The sequence below is a fragment of the Amborella trichopoda genome, chromosome 2, assembly GCF_054954075.1.
Source record: "Amborella trichopoda isolate Santa Cruz 75 chromosome 2, AtrichopodaSantaCruz75HAP2 v2.0, whole genome shotgun sequence".
In the NCBI taxonomy this organism is placed as follows: Eukaryota; Viridiplantae; Streptophyta; class Magnoliopsida; order Amborellales; family Amborellaceae; genus Amborella; species Amborella trichopoda.
In genome coordinates this window covers 51938418-51953189 of record NC_142337.1, presented here as the reverse complement: position 1 = coordinate 51953189, position 14772 = coordinate 51938418, and the positions used below count along the sequence as shown (strand labels likewise).

The 14772-nt window shown below is 30.2% G+C and overlaps 1 long non-coding RNA gene across 1 annotated transcript; it reads left to right on the top strand.

Annotated features, from left to right (window-relative positions):
* The first annotated feature begins 8974 nt into the window (after window positions 1-8974).
* LOC148783331 (uncharacterized) lies at window positions 8975-13838 on the top strand. Its single transcript, XR_016050394.1, has 2 exons — window positions 8975-9272; window positions 13479-13838. It is a non-coding gene; the product is annotated as an uncharacterized LOC148783331 (long non-coding RNA).
* The last annotated feature ends 934 nt before the right edge of the window (window positions 13839-14772 follow it).

Sequence of the window (14772 nt, the reverse complement as noted above, 5' to 3'; positions counted from 1 at the left end):
CATGCACTCATGTTAAAAATTTCATATTCATGTTGTTTCCTACTATTTGATTCAATGAAGAAATAGTTCACACTTCAGTTGCATACTACATATGTTCATTATTGTATATAATATACGAAGGCCATAAGTAAGAAAATCCTAACAACACAACATAAAAGCTTATCTTATGTGCCCAAGGATGTATGATCTCTTACCACAAACGTTTACTAGCAATTCAAAATTTACATTTTTATTTTTTTAAATATATTTTTAAAAGTAGATCCCCATATTTAGCATACCTAAAATACCATTAATAAATATTTTACTTGATGGATTAAGTGTACAGTGTACTCTTATGGGTGCACTTTAGACAATATACTTTTACATCATTCCATCTTCCGTGTTGATCTTTGGGAGAGTGGAGTACATCAATAAATGAACTTAAGTTAATTTTCATTACTCTAAAATAGGCAATACCTTTATGGTAAAAATAATACTTCCATTATCTTTAATAACATACAATTTGGCATTCTATTGTTATAATCAAATTTATTTATTATTAATTTTTATATAATAATTAAAATCATGAATATAATATGCAATTACATATTTTATGCAATAAAACTAAGTCGTTATATCTATTACACTTCTGAAATGCAAAATTTTACTTAAAGACCAAAATAAATTGAAATTTATAATTTATAATTTGGTATTAAAAATTATATTTCATAAAATATTTCACAAATTTTAAATAAGACAACATATTTTATTTAAAAAATTATAGACTCATGTTACAAATTTTACATTCATGTTCTTTCCCACTATTTCATTCAAAAGCTATTAACTTTATATAAAAAGTTATTATTTATTAATTACTTTTTTATCTTTAAATATTCATTTTAAAAACTATAAATTTCTTATAAGAATAATATTAAAACATAAAAATATTAAAATTATTTAATAAAAGAGTTTAAAATTTTACTATAAATTAAACTTTATACTTATAACTATAAATTATAAATTTCTAATTATAAATATAGAATAGAATTTATAATTTTAAATATAATTAAAAATTATAATTGATGAATATCATAATAAATAAAACTAGATTTGATTAATTAATATTAAATCATAAATAAAAATATTCTTCTTACATAAAAGGTGTACATGAGATTACTCACATTTTCATTTATTTACTCGAACCTTTTGGTGATCAAATTGTTCGGTAAGTTTTTTAATCTTAATTACGATATTAAAATCATGATTTTTTTTATATCAGATATAAATAAATTCTACATTCATGGTATTGTTCTAAAATAAATTCGACACAATTTTAGTGGGTAGCATGAGACTGTGGCACAATAGAATGCATAATTCACTACATATATATTAAGGTACTCTGAGACCCTCCCACACCCATGATCACCATTAAATTTTGACACAGATCTCTAAAAAAGTTATCAACAAACCCATTCACCCAAGTCCCACACCTATGTCATAACTTTTCTAGAGACCTATGTCAAAATTTAATGGTGAGCATTTGGGGTCCTACTCATATGGGTGTGGGAGGGTCTCATAGTGTATATAGTGTGTGTGTATATATATATATATATATATATATATATATATAATTTAATAAATTATTTATTCCTTTATAACTACAATATCAACTTATCAGTCAAATTATAAAATTACTATTTTTTTTTTTTTTTGTGTAAGTTAGTGGTGGAGAAGGCCCCTACCTGATTTTTTCATTAATAGAAAATAGTAGAACACATTATTTTGCAACCTAGGGCAGTTGCGTCAAATCATGTAATAATTAAAGAGAAAAAAATTCCGACACCAAATTATAGTGCCTGCATAAGCCGATGCTTTATTAGAAAGCATCAGCTGCCACGTATCGAACGAGCGCCTTTAACAACAGTTGTCAACTAACGCCTGTAATTTTTATGGGACACTGCAACGATCCTGAATAGCATCTACTAGCATAGATGAGTCACTTTCAATCAATATCGGTTACACAAGTTGTTCTTACATGTTCTCATTGTAGAATTGCTTTTTCATAGGTATCTGTAGAACCACTTATTGTTGACACCTTAACTCATCACATAAATTGAGTTGGCTACACAATAAATCAATACCATAAACATAGCGCTAATAAAATGTAGAATTAAGGTGCACCTAAAAATCTATTGTAAAAGGCTATTTTTAAGTTGGAAAATCCTTGAATTGAATATCTCCACATTGAGATGTATGAATATGAAAAAGAAAAAAGATTTTGAGTCCCAATATTAGTGCATCTTGCAGCATATTATCTGGACCGTCTATTTTCAATATTTCATGTGTATATAGATCTACTTCATTTGAATCATTTTTTTAGTATAAAATTTTTATAATTAGAGATGAAAATAGATTCTCAAGACGTCTTATTCATTTTTTATGCTAAAATTACATCTTATGATAAAATTTGATGGTGCACCTTACTTTGATGTTTTACGGTTGCAACATCCCCTTATGTAATGGGAAATGATCTAATGCAACGGTTGTATAGTAGTATAATGCAACCATACCTCTAGAAAACTATATTTTTGGCATTTGTATGACTCCAAATTTTGCACACACATTCTCTTCATCCTCATAATCAGTCCTACTCAAATTTATTTTTCAATTTGCACCCTAGATGTGGTCAAAATTAGTACCCATCTAACAATGAACCTCGACCATCCATTTGGTGAATTTCAAGATCTAGGTCTTAACAAATTCAAAATCACTTTTTTCTATTTTAGCATTATTAATATTATGATGATAAAGCTATGTAAAAAGTTTGGAAATAAAAAAATCCTTCTGAGGCTTATATCTAACCATCTCAATAAAATGGATGGCTTATATTAATTGGGCTTAGATTGAAAACTTTCTAGAGCATTTTTCTAAAATTTTCTTTTTTGTGCTTGTTCTTCGTAATGAAAGAGTGTACATTTAAAATTCGTGTCAAATAAATGTCTCTAATATGGTTATTGAAGATAGTTGCATTATACTACTATACAACCCTTGCAAAAAATCATTCCCATAAACCACACACTTAATAAAAGCCTTCTAATTTATTTTAAGAGAAATCAAATCACGCGCATATGGATTTCGCTAGTTATATATAAAGTGAGAGGAAGACCTTGTTTACTCATTCACCAAATGTCCTTTGCTCTTCTTATTTTATCCTTTTGTTATTTAAGTAATTCTCACTTTGTCTTTAGTTATTTTCTTTAGTGACTCTTTTTCTGATTTATTATTATAATTCTCTCTCCTGGCTTAAGACATCTATCTCTTGCTAGTACATATTCATGTCCTATCTCCTACTTTAAATGACTCTCTATCTACTTCAAATGATTCTTTATTCTCTCTCTACACCTTAGAATGACCCTTTTTATTGTCTCTTAATATGTTTTTTCTATCTCTTTCTATCTACAACTTTTTAGTTTATGATATAATATCCTAGGTATGATATTGTACCTATCCCATGCATGACTTTGGTGCACGTAAATGTCTCTCGACTCTAATAATATTTAAGAAAGTATAGAATAAGACCGTTTAACTTTTTTTTTGGGTAATTCAACGGAGGAAAAGGCTCACTAGCCGTTAATCTTGACCATTAATTTTGAACATTGAATATGAAATTAGATGGTTGCATTTATTTGATTGACCAAGCTCAAAGTTCAATTTTTTTTTCGAACTTTGTGATACACCCAATCTACCATATTTCTCATCGAATGATTGTAAATAATTGTCACTTCCTTATACCAAAAGTAAATAGTCTTATTATATACAATTCCATAATAGTTTTCCTGTTTCCTTAAAATATAAAAATTTAAAATTAATCATTCGGATAACTTTTCTCTATCTTTCCCTAAAAATAGGACTTACCTTTTCTTTCCCTTTTTATTTTTTAAAAAGTAGAACTTCCTTTCACGTGACTAATTTGAATAACGCTTATATTAATATTTATTAATTATGTATTTATTATAATTTTATAATAAGCTTATATATAACCATACTCATAATTTGCCTATGATTTGTATTACCTTTATAGATTTAAATATTAATACGAACAATTATATATTATTTTTTATAACATATTGAAACAACAATTCATTTATTCTCGTAATATCCATTACAGCTATGATTTTATTAACCAATTATATAATACTCCTAATTTATATATGTATATGTTTTCTTATGGTAGATTTCTTAAAGATTTTTTATTTTTAATTACTGTTTTGTAATATTTTATTAATTTAATATTTATTATTCAATCGTTTTTAAAATAAAAGCACAATTTACCATTAATAGTTTTTAGAAATAGGACTTGTTATTATTATTGTTATTTTCTTTTTTAAGGTGATGCCTTAGTTTAATATTTTTGTGTGAAATAGTACAATGCTATGTTTTTTTTATTCATATTTTTGTATCAATTTTTGATATTTTAATTATTTATGTGTCTTTTTTTATATTTTTAACTTACAAATGTTTATTTCTAAATATGCAATATAGAATACTAATATATTCTTTTTATTCCAATTTTTTTATATTAAAAACCTAATGCTAATTTATTGTAATATTGATTACGTCAATTATATTCACAATATTGTCAATAATTATATCAATTTATTTTTTATTATTATAATAATTATAAATTATATTTAATAATTAATTATCTTTTGTTATCATCATTCAAATTAAAAACAATATTGCAAGTGACTCATTAACATAAAACAAAAATATTAGTATTCTATATTCAATTCCAATGTTCATACTATAAAAACATAAATTAGTATACTATAATAAATTAAATATAGAAGGAGAGGAGGATGGAGACAATGGGAGAGGAGAGAGAGAAGACAATTGAGGCCACCCTATCCTAACCAACACATATGGAACCTGAGACCGAGCAGCATGAGGGTGGGGCACAAGCAAGGAACACAAGGATTTACCAATCCTCAGGGATTCAAGTATATTCAGATAATGAGGCTGATTCATACATTAACCGACTCAAAAAATTACCTCACCAATTCAATAAGTGGGAACAACATGATGAGGAGGAAGAACAATACCGCCTTTCGTTTTTGTATTAGGCTGTAGTTTTATAATTGTATGCTCCGTTTTAAACCATAGAATCATATCCATAATGATTTTATGTTCATTTTTTCAATAATATGTAAATGTAATGGTCAACATACGTTAAAATAAGAAATGAATTCTCAATATTCACATATTTTTTTAAAATAATATGAATTCATAATGCATTATCCCTATTTTTCTCAAAAATCCAAAAAATAATATTTACATTTATAACAATTTTTAGTAATTTTTTTAGATTTTTTTAAAGTTGGATTCAGCCGATCCAGAGCACCATCCGTCGATCAAAAATTGATTTTCCAAATGACCGATCCGGGTTTTCAAACAATGGTTTCATGTATCAGGCAAGTGATCAATCGTAAGTAATTGGGCATTGTTGTTTTTCGAAATTATGGTTAACCCTGTTATCGTGACCATAAAAGGATCTTTGAACAAATTCATGAGGTTTTTCATCGAAAAGAAAAGCTATAAATTGCAGTAGTAGATACCTTAGAAGGAACTTATCAAATAAATGCAAAATGTAAATCAGTCTCGGCCGAGTCTTCTTGGACAGAGGTGAGTCACTTGGCCCTGCCCCTACTCCGAGTTGTATGTACAACTCGGGGAACCAAAAAAATAAAATGAAAGAAGTTAAAAAAGGGTAAAGAAGGGAATACTGTATTAATTTTTTTTTTTTTTTTTTTATGTAAATTGGATTTGTTTAGTAAAATATTAGTGAGTATAAAATACCTTAGCCCCAATTTTATTTTTAAATTTTTTTCCAAAAAATAAGAGTCACATTTTCTCGTAGATTTTTCGGTGGGGAAATTGGCAAGAAGGAACATATGATTCTTTAATATAGCTTTTATTTTAGTTTATTTTGAGAAATTAAGCCAATAGAGAAATATTTGGTAGTATTTAGAAATAGGTTCAAGGCCAAAGTGGTGGAAGCTATAACCTGAAATCTTCAATTCTCTTTCCAGTTCCTTTTTTATCATGGGTAAATACTCGTCTTTTGTTGAACTACTCGTCTTTTGTTGAACTACTCAATATATATATATATATATATATATATATAAAAGCATTTAGCCTAAATTAGATAAAAAACACGAGAGACACGGAAAACAAAAACTAAAAAAATCGAGCAAGGATGTATTGTATTCATTTGGCATTTTTTCCTTTTTGGTAAATTTCATGGAACATTTTTTCAAGCAGTAGTAGCAACCGAAATTTCGTTTTATATCAAAAAATTTGACCGAGGCATCAAGTGGAATCCATATGAAAGATGGGTCCCACTTAGCCCTTAGGAATCGCCTCGGGATCGACCCACGTGGGTTTGGAATGCATTCTTTTTCGTACAATGACGAAAATACCCCTTGCCCCTAAACGAAATTGACCGACTCGAAATAAGGGCCAATAGAAAGGGGTATTTCTGACAATGGTAATTCGTTGCTTTACCATGTTTTGGGCGTGTTTGATAACGGAGAAAACAAAGGAAAGTCTCACATTTTCTCATGTACTGTATTTTTCACCCGTTTGAGAACAATAAAATTAAAGAAAGCCGAAACTTTTTTTTTTTTCCCATTTTACTATTCCCTTACTGAGACCATAGGCACTCCTACGTAACTGCTTTCGGAAAAAGTTATGAACCATCAACGAATATAATAATATTAGATGATATCCCTGGCCGTCCACCTAAGCACCTAAGCAATCGAGAACTCACTGAGGAGGCCGGTCAGGGCTTACCCCGCGCCCACCGGTGGAAATGCCCCCTCTTGTTGATGGTATTTTTTTGATCATTTTTTTAATACTAAAAGGATAAAATTGTCGTTTTTAGGTTAATTTAAATCATAAAATCCATTAGAGCTTATTTTAACGAGAAAATAACCCAAAAAAAAAAAAAAATTTCTTTCTACTAGGCTGTCGAGATTTTGGGCGCCTGCCTAGCGCTTTTTGAAACACTGTATTATATATAGTGGAAAAAACATATAATAGAAAATATATATTACTATATTATATATAATATTATCATATTATATTTAATATTTTATAATCGGAAAAAATTTATCTAAGGTTGCAACCTTAAAATGTAAAATCACATATGCACCTCAAAAATCCATCGGAAAGGTTGTTTTAATGTTGAAAGACCCTTTATTTGATAATCTCAACATCAAGATGTATGAATATAAAAAAAAAAGAGAAAACTTTTGGGTCTCAAAAATAATGCGTCTTGCAACACATTATCTAGGCTGTCTATTTTCAAGATTTTCATATGTTTATAGATCTCTTTGATTTTAACTATTTTTGGAGTTTAAAATTTTCTAATTAGATATAAAAATAGATTTTTAGATAATCTTAAGAATTTTTTACAACAAAATTACAAGTTATGATAAATTTTGGAGGTACGCCTTAATTGGATTGTTTCAGGTTGCAACCTTATAGAAACCGTACCCTTTATAATATATTACTATAATATATTATAAGCTATTATTATAATATAATATAATTTATTTAATTTAATAATATTTTATATAATACTATAATATAATATAATATATGTTGTATACAAGGGTGCGGTTTGTATAGAGCTGAGGCTCTAAACAATCAAAGTAAAGCGCACTTGCAAATAGTGTCGAGAAATGTGGTTTCAATACCGAAAATTTTTGTGATAGCGTTAAAATATATTTTTATCTTTAATTATAAAATTTAAAGCTTCAGCAATAGTGTAGATCAAGCAGATCTATAAAAACTTGAAAATTGACGGTCCAAAAATGTGTCACAAGATGCACTATTTCCAAAACTTGAAATCTATTTTTTTTTTTCTCATGTCCATCTATCTTGATGTCGAGAAGATCAATTTGAGGATATTTGGGTATCAAAACAATATTTTCTAGTGAAAATTTGGAGGTGGGTTCTAATTTTGATTGTTTAGAGCCTGGGCTCTATATAAACTTCTTCCTATATATATATAATATATATTCTAGCTTTCCCATCGCCAAGCAAGTGAAAATACTAGCACTACAATTTATCAAATAGGTCCCCAACTTTTACTCCGCTTCCCAAAATCTAGGAAAATTAGCAGCAGGGAGAATCCCAAAAAAACTGTAGAAAAAGTTATCATACAAACCTTTATTGTCTTTGTTTCCTCGAAATCTCTACTTTGAGAGCTCTTTTTTGGGGAAAGATTTTGAATAGACTGATTTTTTTGATAGTTGTTTTTAGAGAGTTATAGTTGAGTGGGGACAGTGTTTCTATCTGTAGTAGGAATTAACTCAAGACATCATGTTATGATTCTCCGCCCTCCAGATCACCTATTCTTAAGCTTATTCTTATCCATTAGGGCTATAATAGGTATGAGGCATAAAGCACTATTTAGATGTAGGAACGTGCTTTTTCTATACACTGCAATGTCCTATAAAACAAACTCAGGAAACTTGTACTACAGTGATAAAGAATATAGGGCTTCCTTAGAGAGTTTTTTTCTTGCTAAATGCCGACGTACTTTTGATTTTCACACAAATTCTATACAAATAGTGAAGGTAAGTATTACCTTTTATGGAATGGGGAGGGCTTTGTGCCCTTGGCCGTATACATATAGGACAAAGCTACAAATGGGGAGGGCTTTGTGCCCTTGGCCGTATACATATAGGACAAAGCTACATGTATATTTGTCACATGATGCATGTGGTGCATATATGTTGGGAGAAAGAGTGTTGGCATGGTGCAGCATTCGGGGGAGTGGAAGGGCGCATGATTTTGGGTACGGTGTTGGCACGGTTCAATTCAACCACTGCACTGCTACAAGCATGATAGTGTGATTGAGCCGTGCCAATATCATGCGCAACTAGTCATGGGGTCTATATATATTTTTTTTGCTTTGCTTTTTTTTTCACCTGAAATGCTCTATCTTTTCTTTTCATCTCTTTTTTTTTTTGAGTTTTTGGGGCTTTGATGCCTTTATGGGATCTCTACTCATGCACTTTTTTTTTTATTATTATTTATTTTAATTTGTTGGTAATACCCCTTGGTGATAAGGATGTCCTTTGGTTTTTTATTTTTCCTTTTGTTTGGTTAGTAAGGGGGTTGTCTTGCAGGAAAGGAGGGAGAGGAAGTAAAAATGAAATGAAACCAGAAGAGGGGATGAATGCAACATCAAGGCTGTGGTCATAGAGTCATCGGAAAAAGAGGTAATTAACTTTGAATTTCACTTGTTTGATTGAAATTTTTACTTCAAAATTTAGTTTTGGTTATGACACAAGCAGGCAAGCTGAGATTATCCTTGTTCGATTCGTTGTGGATTTCAACAAGAATCAGGTGCAACTTAGTTGAAGCGCCTGTCTCTATTGAAGTTCTTTATGAACTACTAATTTGGAATGGTGAAACCTTGCACATGAAAATTCATGTATTCTAGAAAATTGTCTTTTAAAGGGACTTTAAAAGGTATTTATAAAAAAAAATTCTTTTTTTCTTTTCGGTATTTAGTGATGCAGTTGTATTTTCATTCAAAAAACTTGCATCAAGTTATGGGTTGAAGGTGATTTGCTTATGATGGTAGAGGGTACTAATTTTAATTGTGGTTTATCATAAGATTCCATGTTGCAATTCTATTTGATTTACCAATTTGACTCGAATTCACACAGAAATAAATTGATTGCTTATGCGCTTGCCAAAAGAGAACATTCTTTAATGGTTTTACTCCTGATTTTATTTATTCTCTTGATTTTAATTATTTTTCTTCCACTGGTATGAATTTTATGTTTCAAAAATGAGGTATTATCTATTCAAACATTTCGATATTGAAATTCTTAAGAAAAGGTTCTTAATACCTTAGATTTCTTTCAAAATTTATCAGACCTTCCTTATGGATCGGGTTTTATATTTCGTCACTTCAAAATGAAGCATATAAACTTCTTAGAATTTGTTTTTCCTTTTCCAAATTCTAACTATGAGATAAACTAGATTTTCAATTCATAAAGCTGTGCAACTTTGTAAAGTACAGGCCTAAAATCTTAACCTTTATGAGATGCATGACGTGATCTTTCATAAACCATCCGCCTAAAATAAATCCAAAATTAAGATAAAAAAACGGCTAATTTTTATTTCTCACACTGTAGATGTATGAAGATAGTTAGGAATAAGATAAAAAAAGGGCTAATTTTTATTTCTCACATTGTAGATATATGAAGGTAGTTAGGAATATATTGCACCTAGAACCGACTAGTCCAAAGTCAAATAGTCGAAAAACTCAACGCCACTATTCCACTGTTATTGAACAACTCGGAGACGGATCTTCTTTCCTTACTACTACATAGACAGAAATATATATATGTGGGGAAAAGTTTATATAAAGCCGAGGCTCTAATCAATCAAATTAGAGCCTACCTCAATAATTTCACTAGAAGATGTTGTTTTGATGCCCAAATATCCTCAAATTGATCATCTCGACATCAAGATGCGTGGACAAGAGAAAAAAAATGGATTTCAAGTTTTGGAAATAGTGTATTTTGTAACGCATTTTTGGACCGTCAATTTTTAAGTTTTTATAGATCTCTCGATTTACACTATTTTTTAAGCTTTAAAGATTAAAATATCTTTTAAGGCTATCAAAAATATTTATAGTTTTTAAAACCAATTCTCGACGCTATTTGAAAGTAGGCTATAATTTGATTGTTTAGAGCTTAGGCTCCATACAAACCGCACCTATATATATATATATATATATATATATATATATATATATATATATATATATATATATATATATATATATATATATATATAGAGAGAGAGAGAGAGAGAGAGAGAGAGAGAGCATTGAAATTATCCACTCCTTATTTTATTAAAGGGTGAGGTCGACATAAGGGGTCCATCTTATACTACTCAAATAAGGTGCATCTCAAATTTATGCTGTAAGATGCAGTTTTGGTACTAGCAAGCTTGTGATGACATGAAATCATTGTCACCCATTATTATAAAATTTACAGCTTTAAAAATAATGCCGAAGACTAGAAAATTTATAAATAATTTAAACATTTAAAAATAGGCAGTCCAAATAATGCTATACAAGATATACTATTTTTATGACTTGAAATCTTTTTTTTTTTCTATAATATCCATATAATATACTTTAAGGATAGATGATTAATTTGAGGGTCTTTTGTGCATCAAAATAACATTTTTTAAAAAAATTTTGAGGTACGCCTTACTTCAATAATATAAAATTGGCACTTGATACGGGCTCGCCTGCATGTTATCTTCCAATCACTACTGTCCAACAAAGGTAGTCTTTCAATCTGATTGGAAGTTAGCATGGGAAAGCCCGCATATAAACTTTTTCCATAAAATTTTACCTTTTATTAAAATATGCTCTAGAAATCAAATGCCAACAAAAACTCGAAATGGGATTCTTGAAATGTAGCAAATTCGCATCATCATGCATTCGACAAAAGTCATTAATGAGTCGTGTAGAGGAGAAGGCTGAGGCAATCACACATGGAACCGGAATCTTCCAAAACGTAGTGACCTCAATGTAACACTTATTCAATTCCATATGACACACGGCTTCTAAGACATTTCATTTTTTAACTTTTTTTCATTATTCTTTTTTTTATTTTTACATATATTATCTTTATTCATTGATTAGAGAGGAATTACCCAAATGCAATTACATTATTAGTAATACAAAGCAAAGCTAACCAGGCTCCTCCCTTAGCTAAGTAATCCGTTAAAAGAGTTTTGCTTCTCTAAAAACATGCTAAAATGAAACAATTAGAGTATCTGTCAAGTCGAGAATATGTAGCCAAATTGGTTTAAGCTCTCAAAGCACCATTTGCTCTTTATTGCATCATTTAATGACATTCAAAGAATCGCTTTCAATCACACAACATATATTCCTTCTTGCATGGATGAGTCCATGCGCAATGTCACTTCTTGTACGGATGAGTCCATGTGCAATGTCACAGCCCCAGTGAAGCCCCGGGCTTTGACCATGCGAGTCCAGTTAACTTACATAGCATTACAATGAGACGCTTATTCTGTTGGGCAGAAGAGTTACTTGAGAAGACTTTTTTGTACTTAGAAAATTTGAGAACCACCTGAAAAATCACTAGATAATTTTATATTCACAAAACAAAAATTTGAGTTTTCTCCCATGTAGATCTCACGCGTCAAAATTCAAACTGTTTTCGTTCAATATTGGGGCATTATTATTTTCAAGCCCATGGAGAATGCGATTTGGAAATTTTTACGGTATGGGTTGAGAAGCTTAGATTATAAAAATCTGGAGTCATAAAAATACTTGTAAATCAGTTTTTACCTAAGAGAGTACATGAACAATGTGATTTCGTGTAGGAGCATGAAATCGTTTGATATCGATAAAATAAGTCGCCGGCTTTGATCGGTAAACTACATTATTAAGCAAGAGTTAAAGGGTGGACATACGTTGCAAGAATAAGAAGGGACCCTAGTACTATAGAGGTTATAAGGTACTCGACTTATTATTAGGTCACAATCCCATCTTTGGGGTTGAGAGGGACGCACAAATTATAGGGAAATATAAATTCTTAGTGGTACATGCCATTATAATTGTGGATATATATCAAGGTTATAGTTATGGATATGTATCAAGGTTATAGATATCTATCAAGGTTATAAGAATCAAAATTTAAAATAACATATACATATGTGGTAATTTGAATTAGTATAGAGGTTATAAGGTACTTGACTCATTATTAGGTCACAATCCCATCTTTGGGGGTTGAGAAGGACGCACAAATTATAGGGACATATAAATTCTTGGTGTTACATGTATAAGAATCAAAATTTAAAATGACGTATACATATTTGGTAATTTGAATTAGTATATATCCACCTAATGGAAAGAGAGTTCGCATTTTATGTTCATAGATATCACATTGTCTTATATCAGGATGCTAGATATGCATGTAAGCTTGCTCATCACTTGATAGTATTCTTGACTAGTGAGGATACTATTTTCAAAGGGTTCAACATATTATTTGCATTGGTAAACTTGAAAATTGCTCCAGTGAAACAAATTTTAAAAGATGTGTATGTGGTCATGCCATATTCTGCAATGAAAGTTTCAGCAGGTTATTTGCATTGGTTTAATGAAACTGGTTCAATACATTTTTTAGCAGCGTATTTGCATTGAAATTTTAAATGTTTTTAATAGATATTTGATCATATCATGTTGTGCCATGAATATTTCAGCATAGTAGTTGCATTGCTAAACTTGGAACTGGTTCATTGCATTTTTCAGCAACATATTTGCATTGATTGGCTAGTCATACTAAACAATTTTGGTTTCTTTTCTGAAGTTAAATCATTATAACATATCTCTCAACTCATATGAAACTTATTTGTTTTCCTTGCAGGAGCTACTTTAGGTGCACCCTGCCTAGGTTGTGGGTTAAAGAAGCATGCGCATACCTCGCAATAACAACAGTCCTTGATGCTCGTCGCTACAGGATTGCATCAGTGTGGCCAAACTTGCATGTTTTTAACTTTTTGCTTGCCCTTGGAGCTCATCACTAGCTCTTTAATACATTTTTATCCTTATGAACGGATAAGAGCGTAACTTATTTATAGTTTTTAAGATTTTGTGTTGTAATTCATTGAACATGCTGCCCTTTCCATTCTAGACTTGTTCCTGTTTGTCTTTTGTTGAGAGAGGTACCTACCTTAACATTTCTGTTCCTTTAATAAGTCGAGAAAAAGGATATTTTTTTTTATAATAATTGTGTAGTTTGGGGGAAAATGTTTTACATTGTTTGCCCTACAAAGTCGTTATCAATAAGTTTCAAAATAAAAAAAATTAGTTTGTGACATTTCCAAGAGATAGTAAAGTTCCTAAATAAATGTAATAAGGACACTTGATTGTTAGAAATTTGTTACGCAACAACCTTTCCTTGCCTATAACAAGGTAGAATACCCCCCAAACGCTAATGTCAAATTCAATCAATGACATTAATGTTGTGCGTGGAAGCTCCAAACCCGATGTGTTGACTTTTGGCAAATAAAGTACGAGAAAAAGAATCGACAAAAAACAAGCAACAAACAACAAAAATAAAACAGAAAACAAATAACAGAAAAAAGAACACCATGATTTACGTGATTCGTCATAGTTGTGACTGCGTCCACGGGCGAAAAAAATCGATGTTTTCCACTAAATCAAAAAAAGAAAATTACAAGGCAACTTACTTGAGAGAACCAGATTCAATCTCCCATAAATCCTTCTTCTTTACAATTTCTCTCTCTGTAAAAACCCTTAAAAGTTGAATCTCCCATAAATCCATCTTCTTTACAATTTTCTCTCTCTGCAAAAACCCCCAAAAGTTGAATATCTTATAAATCCTTCTTCTTTACAATTTTCTCTCTCTATCCCCAAAAGATGTCGTACGTGGGACTCTATCCTTTCCCATAAAGTTATGAAACTTAACTTTATCTCTATATACTTGTGGATCTAAGGCCCCTTCCTAATCTAGGTAGAACTTATCCATAAACTTAAATCCCAGACTTTACCAAAATAAATAGGACACCTAAATCAAAGGAAATCAATCCCTTAAAATTAGGATTCAAGAATTCAAGATAAATATCAACCAATCTCCACTTTAGCTTGGATTCCAAAAGATATTCCCATCAACCGTCTTCTCCACACGCGCCTCCACA